Source organism: Plecotus auritus (genome assembly GCF_963455305.1).
Source record: "Plecotus auritus genome assembly, chromosome: 1".
NCBI lineage: Eukaryota > Metazoa > Chordata > Mammalia > Chiroptera > Vespertilionidae > Plecotus > Plecotus auritus.
The window spans coordinates 157,482,018-157,495,018 of NC_137770.1; the positions used below are offsets into that span (position 1 = coordinate 157,482,018).

General features: G+C 55.5%; 1 protein-coding gene across 1 annotated transcript in view; it reads right to left on the reverse strand.

The window, feature by feature from the left end:
* GATA3 (GATA binding protein 3) overlaps positions 1 to 9,007 on the reverse strand; it is a 27,186-nt gene extending 18,179 nt beyond the window's left edge. Inside the window, exon 1 of the mRNA XM_080672191.1 lies at positions 8,824 to 9,007. The gene's annotated coding sequence lies outside the window, so the exon portion shown is untranslated. The remainder of the gene's footprint in view (positions 1 to 8,823) is intronic.
* Between the last annotated feature and the right edge of the window lie 3,994 nt (positions 9,008 to 13,001).

Genomic DNA, 13,001 nt, shown 5'->3' on the forward strand with positions numbered 1-13,001 from the left:
AACTGCAACCCAAACCCGCTCCAGGGCTTCACCCCCAACCCCTCCTCTCGCCCCTTCACTGACCGGAAAGGGGCGCCTCACAGGGCGGCCAGGGCGGGGAGCCCGGGGGCGGCGGGTGGGCGAAGCGGCCAGGGGCGGGGGCGGAGGGGGCGGGCAGGAGGGAATTCGCGCTCTGGCCCTTTAAATGTGGCTCCAGCTCCTGCCAATTCTTTCGGCTGGGTGGATTATTCCTTGCCGGTGAAAACGGCCTGCTCCATTCATAAACTTAATTTCTACAGGCAGAGTTGCTTTTTCAGACTTTTTAATTGAGCAATTTTTTTTTTATTCATACTGGGGAGTACTGAGAAGTTCACTGACTTGGTGCTATGAGCATGTAAAACTGATCAGGGGAAAAAAATTAACGTCCAAGTACTTTGAGATTTGCCTCTGGAGAGAAATGAGAAATCGGGCAAGAGAAGTATGCCTTTGACTGAAACTCCGCGTCACTTTTGGAGTCGTTGTCAATATGTTCCCTGGCCTTTTGAGTTAACAAGCCTCTCGAATGTTTCAGCTGTTGCAGCTGTCCTTTCAGACCTAATATTTGTAATCGAACTGTGCTTTTGACTTCAGTGGCAAAAGTGGATGGGATGGATGAAAAGGAAAGAGGGAGAAAGACTCCAAATAGTTCCAACAGCAGTGAGGGATTGGTAAAATGGGACTCGGGTCTTCACTCCAGTTACCCAACTTTTCCTTACTTACTCCGATTCCCAGCGTATTTCCCCAGCCTCCTTCACCGGCCGCGGGACAGAACCGCGGCGACCTCCCCGGGCTCGGGACTCGGGCCGCGGAGCCCCAAACCCCGGGCGGAGGGAGCACAGTTTGGAGACGCCCCGCAAGGGGCGGGGCGGGGCGGGGCGGGGCTGGAAAAGGAGCCAATCAGCGGACGAGGCTATGGCCGGGCCGCGATTGGCCGGCCCCGTGGCCTCCAACCTCCGCTGCCCGTCCTGGTCCTTTGAGCCACTGCATCCCCTAGTGGCGCTCAGTCTCCTGCAGCCGCCCGGCCCGAAAAGGTGGCCGCGGCGCACAGGGGTCAGGCGGAAGAAGACTCAGGTTCCACACTCTGTTCACCCAGCACAAAGTGTGAGATGAGAGAGTGAGAGTTCTCCCGCAGGCTTTCCCACGGACTGTACTAAGAGTTTGATGTGGGTTCTATTTGAATTGAAGACATTATTCCCTTTTCGCTCCTCCACCCCATAAAATTCCGTCAAATACAAAAATTGGAGCTGGAGGGTTCCTTTCATGCAAAAGCATCGATATTCAAATTCAGCCTTAATTTGGTGAGGGGGAGTTGTTTTAATGCACAATCCTTATAGAAAGATGAGTAAAATTTATTTTGAGTAAGTAGTGAAAACGTGGATCCTCTGGGTGTTGGATTTGGAGTTTCTCTTGAGTCTCCATCTTCTTAAACCTGATGTTTCTTAGAAATCAGTGGAACAGGAGGAAAATCCCTAAATTATGCACCACCAACAACAACCAGCCACCCCGTTTCTCCTGAGCCCGTTTCGTCCCCCGGTTATCAGGACGGCCCAGTAAAGGAGCATCGATTTTCCTTTCTCTCTGACCACTGCTCTCTAGGGCCAGTCAAGCTGCCAGCCTCTGCTGCTCACAGCGCTCTCCGAACCTTTTAATTATTTAGCTTCTAACATTCACCGGAAACCGCTCCACAAACGGGGACAGATGACCGCACACACACATATTTGCTAGAAGTCCCGAGATTAAGATTTAAGAATGGAAGCAGAAAAAATGAACAGCGCTTCTCCGAGCGTCAGTCCAGGACCAGGATAGATGCTCGCCTGACCACTGTCCAAAGCCACCCCAGACCTGGAAGCCGGGAAGGCTAAAGGGAACCTTTCCCGTGGAGAGAAGTGCTGCCCACGCAGCACTTGAAAATGTTAACTTCTGAGGCAGAGAACGATTTTTAAAAGACAAAGAGAAAAGATTTGTGAGAAGGAGGCCTTCCGGTGTAACGGCGCCTCTCTGATAATCTACCATACTGGGGTTGGGAGGGGGGGGCGGGGGCATTATTCGTTTTAATTAAATCACAAGCACCCAAGTCCGGCAGCACTGGGATGGAGAACCCCCACCCCCGACCACCCTGAAAAAATAAAAGATCTTTAAGGCCCCTCTAGGTCTGGGTGGTTGGGAGCTGGCAGGGAGGCGCGGGGGCTGCGGCTGGATACCCGGTGTAATGGAGCCAGCCTGTAGGGGGTATTTAACATTTAATTCCCAGCCGGTCCGCCCCTGTTCCCGGACTGACAGTGGGTAATTGGGAAAGAGGACGTTGCTCTTTTGATGGCCCGCGCCGGCCAGTCTCGCCGACGCCACACTGTGTTTGACGTCACGGGCCCAGCCCCAGAGCCGGGAGCACAGAGCAGGGGGGTCGGGGGGAGGGAAGGAGGAAAAAGGAGAGGAGAGGGATACCGGGGAGGGTGGGCCGAGGTCGGCCTTGGGACCCACGGGAAGGAAGGGGGAAGGGAGCGCGGCTGGAGAGAGGCTACGGCGCTTGGCCTGAGGCGGAGAGCCCGGCTGCGGGGGTCTAGGCTGGGCCAGGCGCCGGCTAGACCGGCCTCGCCGGCAAATGCAGGCTGGGCTTCCTCCTCCATGGGAGGGCGGGAGAGGAGAGGGGAGGGGAGGGGGCTCGAGGCCGGGGGAAGGGGGGAAAAGGTGGTCCTGATTCCCCTCTGCCATAGCCCGCAGAGCAGATCCTGGCCTCCTGCGGAGACGCTCAGCGCCCTTCTGCGACCTGACAGCCCCTTCCCCGAGCACCTCTGCTTGGCTTGTCTACGAGTCCCCCTTTTCCCCGGGAGCAGCTGGGAGGAGGAGAAAGCGAGAAGACCGAGGAGGATGCTGTCGTCCTGGGCTCCAGTAGGGCGCGAGGCCTCCCTCACCAGGGTAAGGGGCAGGCGAATGGCTTGGATGCCTGGGACCCTGGAGGCAAGCATCCCGAAGCCAAGCAGATAGCGGCGCAACCACCGCCCGCCTACCCTTGCCCCCACCCCCAGGAGCCGAGTCCGAGCGTGGGGCGGCAGGAGACAGTGTGGCCTATTTGCAACCCCAGGCCTCCAGGCGGCTGCTTTAGGCGTCAAGTTGAGTGAGGTGTGTGTGCCCTCTTGGGGAAAGGGTAAGAAATGGAGCCTTACTTTCTCTCCTTGGTTGGGCTAAACTGGGACCCACCCCCAGCCCCCAAACACATGCGTCCCACCCACCCGCCCTTCCGGGTGCGTAGAGACTCTGTCAAGATAGAAGTAGGGAATCCAGCCCCACCAAGGAACCGGAGCCCCGCAGCGCAGAGGGGAGGAGCATGCCCCCCAGGCTCACCCCAGGACTCAGGGATCGGAGATCCACGCGGGAGCGTTACCCACCCGAGCCTGGCGACGGGCGCGTCCAGGCGAGCTCCGCGGGGCCGAGGTCCTGAGAGCAGCGGCCCCGGCCGCCGCGCTGTCCGCGGAGGGTAACGAGAAAAGCTGAGCCTCGGGGTCGAAGTCATAAAGTTACTAATCCCGAGCAGGGGAGTGAGCGTGCCTCGGGCCGCCCGGGGCGGTCATTTGAGCGTGTTTACTTAAGGACTTTGCAAGCGGAGCGCGCGCGAAATAGTCGGATTTCCAGCGAGGCAGCAAATATTTGCAGGCGGGAGAAAGAAGCGGAGCCGGGCCGCGCCGCCGGGTCCCTCCCCCCGGAGCCGCGGCGCCGGCCTGGGCGGACCCGGCCTCACAGTTAAAAGACTGAAATGAAGCCGGGAACCTGCGGGACTGGGGGCTGGGAGGGCGTAGAGCGACAGCAAAGGCCAGAAATCGGAGCGCAGCCCCGAGGCCCAGGCCAGCCGGTGCTGGGGGAGGAGAAATCACTGCCCATTCCAGCTCGATCAATCTTCTTTGCCTGCGCTCGGTCAATAAATATGGTGTGAACGGGCCGCGGTCGCTGTGCGTCTGAGAGGAAGTGGAGGCCAGAGGTGCCGAGGCCGGCGCCGGGCCCCGCAGCAGCTGGGTTCGCACCCTGGCGGTCAGCAAGCCCCAGGCCGGCGGCCAGTTCGTCGCGGGGAGCCTAGCGCAGCCCCGCGGGACATTTAATTGGGTATCTCCACTGTAATAGTGGCCATTGTTAGAGTAATTAGCGAGAGACAATAACCTCCAAGAGGCGTTTAAATTCGATTCCCTTCGCCGGCTGCAGCCGAGACCCGGGCGCTCGGGAAGAAGAGCCTGGCCTGGGAGGAAAGATCTGCTGAAGCGTCGGCTCCCTTCCTTTCGGGTTTTGTCTTAGGTGTGGGAATTCCAATGGGGCAAGTTAAAGCGGGAAGGGAGAAACCACGTCCTCGTCCTGGAATGCCCTTGCTGGGCCTCGCTAGCCCCGCGCGGCGCCCCCGGGACCTCCGCGCCTGCTGGCGGCAAGCATCTGAGCTGCGGCTACGCTTGGGTCCCCGACGCCTGTTAGAGAGGGAAAAGCAGCAAAGACAGGGACGTGGACGCCGGCCTCCTTCCTCCTTAGCCCGAGGTCCCTCACCTCTATCACGCGAACCGCATCCCAATTTCTTTCCCCACTGGGAGAAGGGACAAAGCAGAGAACCCCCTTCTGGCGCGTACACACCTCCCTCTCGACTGAGCCAACCCCATTACCCCCTCCTCTGCCTCGGCCCTAGTATTAGGTTACCGTGGCCGGGCGAAGATTTTTACTGGCTACGAGAATAGCACAGGTAAAGCTGTATAAACAGCTCGCCGGCTGCCGGACCGGAGGGTTACGCTGGGGACACAGCCCAAGGCGCCACTGCCTGGCCTCGGCTGCGCGGGCGGAACGATGGGGGAGCCCGCTCCGGCGCACAGGTTAAACACATATTAAATCTGCAGTCCCCACCCAAACCCCTTTCTGTTTCCCGCATGAACTGAAATACAGAGTAGCGAGATCACAAGGCGATGAGAAAGAAGGAGGCAGTGTGTGGGCTGTGCTGGCTGTTCCTCTTCAAATGAAACAGCGAGCAGGGGACCTGGGCAACGCAGAGGAAAAGGGGACCCCAAAACACTGGCGATGGGAAGATGCTGGAGGTGGAAACGTCAAAGGGGAAACCCGTGGGAACTCAGGCGAAAAGAGGTCCTCGGGCGCAACCCTCCTCCCGGCTCCCACGCCCACCCGCGCCAGGCCTAGTGTCCACCTGTCCTGGGAAATGAGCCATCACTTGGGGAGTAGTGTGTGGTTTTATTTACTTTCTTTGTTTGTTTATCATCTATCACCGGTTAAAATTCGGTAAGAAACCCGCCCAGGCCAGGAGGAGCAGCGAGAGTTGTGGATGTGGAGCGTCAAAGGGAGAGGAGAGGCCCTCTGAGATTACCCGCTCCCGCTGCGCCCCCACCGCAGGCCGGGCCCTCCAGCTTGGAGGGATCCTGGCCCTCTGTCAGCCGTTAGCTACTTCTCCAGAGTTGAGAAAAACCCTGATTGTAGCGAGATAAAAAGGGGGCAGGTAGGGGTGTAGCGGAAAGGGGGAGGAGGGAGGGAGAGAGCAGGGGATTTCTATTTTTTAGTTTGACAATGCAGAGGTCTGAGGGGCTGGCACAGCGGGGAGCCCCGGGGTTGGGTAGAAGAGAAAGATTTCCCCTCGTGGGTGAGTGGAAAGGAATACAAGTCACCTCAGAGGACGGGCGCACCTCCCGGCTCTGCCTCCCTCCTGGCCTCTGCAGCTGGCTGGGGGGACAGGTGGGAGCCACAAAGAAAAGCAAAGGATGGGAGTGCTCCAGCAGGTCCACGCAGTGCTTCCGGGGCCCCTGGCCGCTGATCTGGCCCCCCAGATGGCTCTTTGGAAGGGGCTCGCTAGTCTAGACCCTCCTCCTATGGTGTCCTCAGGCCGCTCCGCTGAAGCAACCGGAACTCCCATGGAAGTGGTCAGCATGCGGGATTCACCCAGCGAACTCCTGGCCCCACCATTTTTCAGGCGATGAGGCTTGCAGGTGGGCACCTGCTTCACTCCCCGTGGCCTTCCCGCCTCGCCGCTGGACGCCCGCCGCCTCACCGCCACTACGTCTCGTCTCGAGACCCGTGGCCTGCCCTAACCCTGGTCCCAGCCCGAAGTCCCAAGCGTTCGCCTCCTGGCGACTCTCCTCCGGCCACTTCCAGGTGGCATTTCAGGATGAGGGCTTTATCTTGGGGCTATTGCGTTTTTACTTCTCTAAATGAGCCAGAAAACCGGGGTGTGCTTTTTGCTGGGAAATCGACCACAGGCTGCAAGGGAAGGGGGAGTTCACAACCGGGAGAGGGCAGATGGGGGAGGGTGATTTCGTTCAGATCAGGAGACAGTTGAGGAGAGCTTCTAAAAGCATGAATTGTTCAAGTCTTCCTTTGGACACGCTGGAGACCTCACGGTAACCTGTGAATGCGCCCTGCTCAGGTGGAAAGACGCCATCTCGCGTGCAACCCGTCGCCTTTCTTCCCTTGAAGGATGCGCCTAGCCGGCCGCCTCTCCCCGCCAGGCCCCCGGTTGGCGCTGGACTCACCGCCGCCTGCCACTTGGTGGGACCCAAGCAATTTGTTATGTAAAACAAAACAGCAACCACACACGTGTGCCTGCAGACCCGCAGCGACGGACACCTAGGGAGACTCGCTCCAGCGCCTGGACAACGTTTTTTTCTTTCTGGTCCTTCCAACGCCCGCACCTACCGTCACCACCTCTAGCCCCTTCTGTCCAGCGACCAGAAGCAAAGGGGGGTTCGGACTCCAGCTCGGGTGCTGCCTTGGCCCAGGCATGGCTGTTGCTAAACCTCTCTCTGGTTACTCCAAACGTTAAGAAAAAGAGATGATCAAGAATACTTGGTCGGCACACAAAGACACAGCGAAAAGAATGCACATTTACGTTCAAAAGGGCTCAGATGTGGAAAATGAGGCAACACCTCAGTGCCGCCCAGAAATGGTTAGAATAACCCCTGCTAGAGAACACTGGCTTTATTATTATTATTATTATTATTATTTCCTCACACACCTTGTCAGGGTCCCTAATACCCCTGCCACTTACCACAGTTCCCAGCCACAAATGGCCTTAACCTCCAGAAGAAGGGTTCTCAGCCATCCAGCTCCCACATACCTGTCTCTCCCCAGGCTCTCTGTGTGGTCCTGGGCTGCTGGGCATCCCAACAAAGAAGTTCCACCGGAGTACTCAGGGACACCCACTCCCGTGCCCTCACTGTGCTCCCAATTACCCCCACCTCATATATTGTCTGGAAAAAGGCAGGATGGAATTATCAAATAAAGGAAAATGCAGCTTCTACTGTCTCTGGGCTTTTGGCTGGATAGACAACCCAACCTGAGTCCCTGGGGCTAGGGAAGAGCTCTTGTGTAGAATAGAGGGTGGGCCTGCAGGTACAGGTGCTTGGGTTTGTGTACCCAGTGCCACTCACTGATGCCCTCAGAACCCATCTGGCTCCTTAAGCCAGGGACCTCAGGCCTTGCTGGAAGCTGGAAGCTGAGCCTCCTGCTTGGTCCCATGCGGGAATCGATACTGGGACCCAGAACCCACCGGGATCTGGATCAGTCTGACCTGGACATCCTACCTTGCCCAGGATTCAAATAGGCAGAAAACAATTTCTTTCCTAAAAATCACACAAACATTTAAAAGGTTTAACGATAAGCCCCCTCCTGCAAACAGCCATTTGGGCCCTGCAAGCATCAAACACCCAGGTCCACTCTACCAGCCTCACTGGGACTCCCTTCCCAAGCCTGTCACAGGACCAACAGCCCCTCACACACACACCTTTTCTGCCAGAGCCGCTAAAGGATAGAAGCACTGCAAATGCTACTTTATTGCTGTCTCTTTCAATTTTGTAATCTCTCATCCACAATCCAAGCGTCCCTGGGTGAATGTGGCTGACAGAGGAGGAAAAAAAGAACTAGGAAACATGGGGACCAAACAGAGGGGAGTTCCTGCCGGCTGGAGTCATTTTCATCCTCTGCCCTGGACAGAATTACCCCATGTCAGTTTCCTCACACCTTCTGTATCTGAGAGGAGGCAAAGATATCTAAAAGAAACTCTCCTGCCTAGATTCACTCAACCTCCCTTGCATTTCATCTGTTTGGGTTGGGGACCTCTGATGGAATGACTTTTGGGAGTCTGTTGGTCCAATGTCCCAGAAGAAAGTCAAATACTTGTCTCCTCTTCCTCTCCTGCTCCCCACAACCCTGCGCACCCTCTCTCCCAGGCAGCGGTTTTCTTACTTGCCTCGGGGTGCTTCTGGAAGCCAAGGTACTTCCAAGCCATCAGGCCCCCAACCCCCCACCTCCATGTCAAATGCCCACACAGCTGGCCTCCAACTTTTATCTCACAGCACGCAGCTGCTTCTTTAATTATATGCAGAGACAATGAGCCTAAACACACACTTGTAAGCAGAGGGAAATAAACATGAAATTGACACTGGGACCCTGCAGCCACCTTGAAAGAAGACTGAACTGCTCCTCCATAAATAGGTTCTTTTCCCCAGTGCTCTGCTGTCGACCTGGAAAATGTGTGCCCAGCCCTTCCCAAGCATTTCTGCCGGCACTTATTTTTCTGTTTAGTTTTTCTTCACGCGCTTCGTTCTATTAGCTCTTTTCTCCAAACAAGGACATACACACATGCACACACCATGCTCGCCCAAGGTCATTGCAGAAAGCCCAAGATTTCCAGTGACCAGAACGAACAATAGGATTGAGGTCTACTTCACTTTTTCCCAGAGGCAGCTATCCCTTTGGAGCCCTTTTAATTCTCTCCACGTGGAGCCGGGGGAGCCGGGGAAGCGAGTGCAGAGTTAGAGGGAGAAGATAGCGATATTCACTGACCTGGGTAGCTCGCTTCTGCTCCTGCCCGCCAGCTGTTTTTTATTATTTCCTGACTTGCCAGAGATTTGAAGGCAGAAATGACAGGCAGACTTAGACACTGTTGTCGCCGCTGCGGTCCTTACTGCCCCAGCTGCTTACGGCATCTCACGCAGGCTTCCAGCAAGAAGTAAAACCTGGGTGATGTGCATCCTTCCTAGGAACCCCCTCCCTCCCTCCCTCCCTCCCTCCCTCCCTCCGCCTTCTCCTGCTCACTGTACTGAGCGAGCGCTTCCGGGTTGCAAAGGGGGAAAGGGAGGGAGGGCTGAAGACTGAGCGAGGAATGACCCCCCCCCTTTGCAAACACGCAAACTGCACACAAGGGATGAACGAAGCTGGCAGAGTTGGGGGGATGGGGAAAGATCGCCTCAAACGTGATCAGCCCCTAGAGCCAACAAAGCCCACTGTATTTGGCAGGGTTGGAATTCACATTGTAAATGTCATCCGTGGTGTTGACTGGGTCGTTACCTACCATAGATATAAAAGCTTTCGTGGAGTTTTTCTCCCATTTTGGAGAAGTGGGAACCCAGTGGGAGCTTCTAGAGATAAAACTGGTGGCCAGCATTAGCAGGGCCTGTACCCCCCAGGGCTTTCCCTCGCCTTTCTGACTGTTCCTCCTGTTTCTGTTTATGCTAACACCTCAAAAACTGCAGGCACTCTCCAGCCACATCTATCTTTAGCCACCGCTGGCCAGTTAAAGTTAGGAAAAGCAGGATGCTGGGTGATTGGGCTCTAGGCCTCCTGTTACTCTTTGGCCCTCCTCCTGGTGGGCATGGAAACACTCAGAGGCAGAGGTATCCATGCACCCCTGAAGCAGAGGTTTGGGGAGGAGGCTCTATAGGGGTCCCAACTCTTTTCATAAATACTTCTAGGGGAAATTTCCCTTTTAGGAGCGTGAGATAAGGGAGAGAGAAGCAGAAGTTGCTCTGAAGATAAAATGTCTAAGGAAAATGGTCCTATTGGTCTACCCACCCACCCAGACACTCCAGCCCTCCCCTTGAAAGCCCTCCCCTCCTGTATCATACCTACTTTTGCTGGTGGAAGATCAAAATAACCCATGGAGGGGTCTGTCCTGAATAAATTTCTGCAAGGGTAAAATGAAACTCCATAAACATTGGGGTAGAAAGGTCAGGGTCCATTTGTTTTGACAGGTAGAGTTTTGCCTTCACAATATTTATACAATAAGACTATGGAGACTGACTTTAAAAATAAATAAATCTTTGGGGAGAAATAAAACAAAAAGTGTCCATTGCCAGGCCAGGAAGTCACGAAGTTTCTTGTGCTGGAACCAGGGCGGTAGGGAGGAATTGCCCAGCTTAACGGTGCAGAGTTCAGCGGTGGCTGCTGGGCTGCAGGGAGGCCAAGGCCATTGGTCAGCAAGGTCAGAACAAGTGGGGCAGAGGTGGGCGGTGACCCAAGGAGGGGCAGTTAGGGAGCGTCAAGGAGTGCGGCGTGAGAGTAAGACCTTCCGTGAAGCGAGGTATCTGGGGAGTAGGTACAGAGCGATGCCCAGGCCGGGCACCAGCTTCGGGGTGGGAGGGAGATCCCGGAGTGCGGCTGCAGCCTCCAGCCGCCTAAAGCCCCTGGAATCAGACATACCACCACCTGTCTGTGCCCTCGGCTCCCACAGACCCTCGGGATCCCGGGTTTAAGCCGAGAGTGGGGTACAGGGGATTCTCTCTTGCAAACCTGACCAGGAGAAGAGAAGGGGGTTGCCTGCCATTGAGAGAACCCCGAAGCCCACCTCGGCCACAAGTTCAGCCCCTCCTCCCCCTCCTGCCCTCTCGCGCCCTCCTTCCGCCACCAAGTGGCAGAACCAAATTCTCTGGCGCCAGGGTGCGGAGTCGGCCGGGCTGCGCGTTTTGCGAACTCGGGGGGCAAGGTCACTCTGTTGACAAGCTTTCACCAACTTGTTGCCCTGGCGCATCCCATGGGGCTGTGCGGACTGTGCCAGCGAGGCCGCGAAGGGTCAGGCCGCGGTCGGTGGCGAGAAGAGGGTGGCGGGGACTCCGGAGCCCTTTTAGGGTCCTGAGTCCCCCTCGATTCTACCCGCGCACAGCCTCCTGGGGACCAGGACTGCGGGCTCCTGGAGGAGACGTCCGTCACCTGGACGGCGACCGCTGTCTCTTCAGCCTTGGTGTTAGCTATAACCCACCCAACTCGCCGTCCGCCAAGCCTGTGGGCTCTTCGTGTCTTTCTCCAAAGTCCCCTCCCCACTCTGGTCCGCATTGTGGGTCCCAATCTCCCACCCCCTCCCTTTTATCCTCCCCCCCCCCCAACACACACACACACACACATTCGCCTCCAAGTGGAAAGCCCTGGTCCCTTCCCTTGGACTCAGGATCCAAACCCCCTGGAACCCAAGGTTGGCTCCGGATCTGGCTTCTCCAGGCCCTCTCGGCCACCCAGCGCACGCACCCCTCGCCACCCTGTCCACGCGCGCGCCCGCGGGTTCCAGCGGGTCTGGCGGCCCCTCGCCGCGTTCCTTTTCTGCTGACGCGGGCACTTGCTTGTCTCCAGGTCTAAAGTGACTGGCGAGGGACTGAGAAATGCGATCGCATACACGCGCTCCCCCAATTCCACCTCCAGCAAAGGAAGGCTTCATTTGAGGAAATTCGGCTGCCAAAGACACTCGGACTTAAAAAAAAAAAAAAAAAAAAAAAAAAAAAGGACCTAATGAAAATATAACTGATTTTCATTTTAATGGATATAGAGGGGCAAGACTCAGAGAAGAAATGCCAGCCGAGCGTGTCTTGTCTTGATAGACTTAGAGGTGGACACTGCTGCTTAATTAGGGATACAAGAGCGTGTTATTGCAAGAGGGTTGGGGGCGATTTGATGGTGAGATGGTGAGGAGGAAGTGGGATGAAGAAAGGAGAGAATTTATTCTGAGACGTAAACAAAGTGAAGCCTGAGGCTCTGGTCGCTTAGTGAGACCGCGGAAGATTTATTCGCCATTTGTAGACATCGCCTCTCCTCCCCCGCACACCGTAAAGATGTTGCTTTAATGAAGCTACAAGTCGCTTTCTGAATTTTAAAAGCTCCTGCTCTGGCTCACTGATTCGTGGCTCAGGTCTCTGTGAGTGTGCGTATGTACTTGCGCATGAGAGAGCAAACCGGCCCTAGGTTAATCTGGGGCGACTGTGCTAAAGGCTGCGGCTCAACGGATGCCAGGGTGACCGATCCTAACAAGTCAGAGGGGACAGGGTGTCCTCACTCCCAAGATTTCAGGACCTTTTGGTGGAAGAAAGAAGGCAGGGACCCAGTTCTCTGCCACACACAGACTGACACACTCAGGTGCTCCTCACCTCTAGTTGCCGCCCATGCGCACACAACTTGCTGCTGGCCTCCCTGGTTCCTTTTCCCTCACTGGAGCGCCCACCGGCCGGCCTTTTAACCCCTTAACCCTGGGTAGGCCATCATCCCTCCTGGACTTGGGTTCAGAGGCGGAAAAGGTAGACAACTGTTCTGAGGCTCCTGGGCCTCCGTACAGAGCTTGGTTTGGGTTCTTCTTGGAGGCAATTGTGCGGCCTAATTGGCACCAGCATCTACTGCTTTAAATCCTGTGGTGCGTTGGGCCACAATCCTACAACCTAAGGCATTTGATTGGATTTTAAGTATAAAAGGAAGTCACCAGGCATGTGGAGGTAGAAGATAGATCAGTAAATGACTAATAGATAATAGAACATTGTGTCCCAGATCTCTGCGATGGCTACATAGATATGAAGTTCACCTGTTGGATAAAGAAAAAGGAGACCCTGTAGGAAAAAATAATCGCTGACAGAATCTCCAGTCTTTCTAAGAATGTGTGGCCACTCAGAGTTGTTCTATTCAGGGTTGGAGGAACCATATATTTATTCTTTCAGGTTTCTAACATCCAGTTTCTTTTCCCTAAAACACAGGTAATATTTTTCTGTCTGCCTATCCTTCATCAGCATCACCCCCCTTGTCAGTTTCTACCTTTCTATATATACCCTCAGATTGGTTTAGTTCTTTCAAGCGCTCACTCTGCCAGATCAAAACTCACACTCAATATTAGCCTTGGTTTAAAAGTTCTAATCTTTCAATGCCATTCATTGAGATTTAATTTATTACAAATGTGTAGGATGGGGGAGGGTGTTGGGAGGGCATAACCGGTGTCT